Source organism: Myotis brandtii, unplaced genomic scaffold (genome assembly GCF_000412655.1).
Source record: "Myotis brandtii unplaced genomic scaffold, ASM41265v1 scaffold230, whole genome shotgun sequence".
In the NCBI taxonomy this organism is placed as follows: Eukaryota; Metazoa; Chordata; class Mammalia; order Chiroptera; family Vespertilionidae; genus Myotis; species Myotis brandtii.
In genome coordinates, this window is record NW_005358650.1 from 7,932,735 (window position 1) to 7,936,931 (window position 4,197).

Here is a 4,197-nt window from a genome sequence, read left to right on the forward strand (position 1 = left end):
CCCCGGGCTCCAGGGGGACCTTCTCCCCGACGAGCGGTCCCGTCTGCGTTGGGTGGGTGGGTCGGCCGCCCTCCTCATTTAGTCGCCTCCCCCCATCTTCCTCATTTCGACCCACTTTTTCCTTTAAAAGTTTTTAACCGTCTGGGAAGATGACCCGATAGCCTGGCATAGAGAGTTACAAAGGAAGGCCAGATCTAGAGGCCAGTGAATGTTGTTCATCTTGATGAGGAAATGAAGTCCCCCGGAGACTGGAAGGATTTGAGAGAGTTTGACTCCTTGGCCCGTGGAACGCTTGCAAAATAGAGGAATGGTGCCTAGGATGGCAAATGATTATTCGTCTAAATCAATCTCTTTCTGGCTATAGTAAATCTTTATTTAGCCTCCGAATTTTTGAGGCGGAGCGTAAATTTCCTAGATCGAGTGAAAGAAGTGAGAAGTGCTCGTTTTTTAAAAAAATAATGCCTTATGAATGTAAGATAACATGAAATGGCATGAGAGAGGCTAAGTGACACACTCTTTTATTCATTGTTAGCTTAAGTTACTCACTGAAGAATCCGTATTGTACAAGCCCTTTGTTTTATTTAGAAAGGAATAAAATGGGAAAAAAGCTCTTTAAACTTCTCAGATTTCTTGGACTCTCCATTGTGGCTACTACTGAACAACCCTTATAATTCTTTTTTTTTAAATATATATTTTATTGATTTTTTACAGAGAGGAAGGGAGAGAGATAGAGAGTTAGAAACATCGATGAGAGAGAAACATCGATCAGCTGCCTCCTGCACACCTACTGGGGATGTGCCCGAAACCAAGGTACATGCCCTTGACTGGAATCGAACCTGGGATCTTTCAGTCCACAGGCCGACGCTCTATCCACTGAGCCAAACCGGTTACAGCCCCTTATAATTCTTGATATATTCTATAAAATTTAGTCTGTGCCAGTCTCAGTTCTCCCTCCTTTTTTCCTGGGGCAAGGGGGAGAAACTGTCCTAAAGAACACATGGTGCCCGAGTTTGTAAGCGCAAACTGCAGAATCGTAGTGGCTGATTCTCCTGAATCTTTCCCTAGAGTTGGATAATTTGTTGAGCCTCAAAGTTGTAAACGCAGCACTCTGATAAAAATGGTAGCTTGTCCTTTCTGATTGCCAAGGGGACCCTTTTTATGAACATGAAATTGAGCAATGTCAGTTTGTGTCAGCTATGCTGGGTGCTTGCAAGTTACTAAAGTACAAACGGTCCTTGCCCTTTTGGAATTCTACACTAAAAATCTTTTAACATGTGAGTTATAATTGGCTTGACATATTTGTTTACACATCATTCTGCCTCATGACACGTCATATGTTTTCTCCTCTGCTGTAGATTTTATGACCTCTTAATGAATTTCTCAAATTTAGAGTAGAATTAAAAAAGGAGATATTGAAAAATTCTTTTTAAAAGAAAGGAGATATTTTTATGTTTGATTGTATGGGTTTGTTCATTCGTTTGTTGCTAGACTTCACTTTTCCACAAGCAAGCATTGGATGTTGTTAGAGATAGTTGCCTCTCAATTCTGAAGAGAGAATTGGACTGCTGAACCCCAATCAAGGTCTCCCCGCTGCCTTTGGCAAAATAATGTGAAGCATTGTGTGGAAAGACATTACTGACCCACAAACACTCAAAATCTCTCACTCTTCCACTCTCATGGAACCTATTTTCTTTCACCCTCATTATGAACCCCGCTTTGTCTCTCTGTTCATTGAACGAACCCATTTGTCTACTGCTGGTTTCATTTGCTTCCATATATAACCAGGATTCCATGGTGATCAGCTTTTACTAAATCCTTACTGATGCCCCGGGGGTTACTTTCTGTAGGTTTACCTTTCCTCTCCCCAATCCTGAATAAGCCTCATCACTAGCTATGTTAGTTTGACCCCTGACATCCTGAAGAATGCAAGAGACAGTTATAGAAGGACATTAGTTTTCAATTTGTGCTCTGCTCTCTGATGGATCGTTAGTGTTGATTGTGTTCCTTTTTGTCTCATTTCATAAAGGCTTCTAGAGCAAATAACTTGATCTCTTCCTTTACTGAGAGAATCTCAACCATCTGAGATATACTCCCTTCTACTTGCCTTTCTCCCATTTTAGTCTCATTTCCTTACTTACCCATATCTCTGAGGAAGAAATGCCCTTCCTTTTTTCCAGAGCAACCTCTTCCAGATATGTCCATGATCATCCCTCCCCTCTTTCTTTCTCTAGAACTGTCCATTATCATTCCAATCTCTTCCTCCCTCACCTACATACATGCTGATATCTTTTCCAGGGCTGCCAAATGCAATGCTGTGCGCCACGCAATTCAAGGAAGCTAGTCTGAATCTTGAGCCTCCTGTACCACTGATATTTCATTCTTTAAAGATTCATTCTTTCATCCACTAACCTGATATACTAGAAAGATCATTGACTTTTCAGCCATGTAGATCTGGGTTTTGAAGGCTGTTAAAACCACTTAGTGGCTACATGGCTGGGCAAGTTACTATTCAGACTCTATTCTTTATCTATAAAGTAGAATGTTATACTTACCTCACAGGGTTGTAATTAAAGGAGTTTAATGCATGTTACATGTCCATCCAAGTGTTTGGTACATGATGGAGTTCTTAGTAAATAAATATATCAGTCTTCCCTTTGCACTCTGACTTCCTTCACTATTTCAGCACTGATACTACTATTGAAAAGTCATTTATGACCTCCTAATCACCAAATCTAATGTTCTTTGCTCAGTCATCCTTGGTTTCCTAGACCATTTCTGAAATATACCTTATAGGAATAAAATGATCTGATATCTTGGTTCTTCTGCATTGTAGTTCCTAATTCTCCTACTTTTGAAAGTTTCTTCACCTTTTCTGAACTGTTTTGACTTTGCTCTTCCCCTTAAATATACCTCTTCCCTACCCTACATCAGTTAGGATGCAAACTGGGTTTAAAAACAAAAGAAATGGATTGGCTCATGTAATTGGGAAAAGTACAGATAAAATTGGCTTAAAGAATAGTTTGTTCATAGGCTTATGTCATCAGGGCTGAGATTCCATTTTTTGCTATTCTCTCAGTTTGGTCCACCTATTTGGACTTCATGCTCAGACAGGCTACCCTCCTAGGAAAAAGATGGCTATCAGCAATGTTCATATTATTACAGCCTTCTTTACTTACTTCCAAAGGGAGAGAGAAGGCTTCTCTTCTACACTTTTCCCAGAAATGTTAAACTCTATTGAATAAACGAAGGAGATCATGCTGCCATATCTGTCACAATATCTTTGTCAGGAGGGATGAAATTATTCTAATTGGCCTAGCCAGTGGTTGAATTCCATCTAAATGAGGGTGAGGTGGAATGGACAGTATTCTCAAGGGTTTCTGTGCTTTTCATTAGGTTCTCTTGGTGACCTTACCCCTTTTTTTTTTTCTTTTTAAATTGATTTTTAGAGAAAGGAAGAGGTAGAAAGGAGAGGGGGGAGGGAGAGAGAGAGAGAGAGAGAGAGAGATGTGACAGAGAAGCATCGATTGGTCATTTCCCATAAGCACTCCAATGAGGGATCTAACCTGGGCCCTGACCAGGAATTGAATCTGCCACCTTTTTGTGTAGGTAACAATGATGCTCCAACCATCTGAGTCACACTGGCTAGGGGCTGTATCATTTTTTTAATGCTATAAATTATTATTTTTGTGTGGATGATTCTCAGTTCTGTAACTCTGCTTCCCACTTTCACTGCTTCATGTAGATCTCTATCTTACATGTGCCATTGTAAGCTTAAACCATAATAAACTGAATCAACTTGATTTTCACTAACCTACCCTTACCTAGTGTGCTTACATGTGAATGTGTGTATATGTATTCCTCTTCCTCCTAATTTCTCTTTTCTAGCCATCTTTTCTCTCAGCCACCCAGTCTTGAAACTTTACAGTAATCTTGGTTCTTCTCCCACTTTCAGTGTCAGATTGTTGGGGTCCAACCCCAGCAGGTCCAGGGGTTCCCAAAGGTGTGGACAGAGTGGGCAAAGAAGGAGTGACACGGAGACAGGGTTCAGTTGATCAGCATAGCTAGGTTCTCTCTTTATTCTCCTGTTACATCTGTATTTATACTATTTGATCCTATAAGCATGCCTCTATAATCACATCATGGTATGTTTTGGGTCCTCCCTTAACCTTCTACAGTTCCTTGTTTCATGTCCATAGT

General features: G+C 40.5%; 1 protein-coding gene across 1 annotated transcript in view; it reads left to right on the forward strand.

Moving 5' to 3' along the window:
• APC (adenomatous polyposis coli) overlaps positions 1-4,197 on the forward strand; it is a 109,025-nt gene that overhangs the window by 314 nt on the left and 104,514 nt on the right. The window lies entirely within an intron of this gene.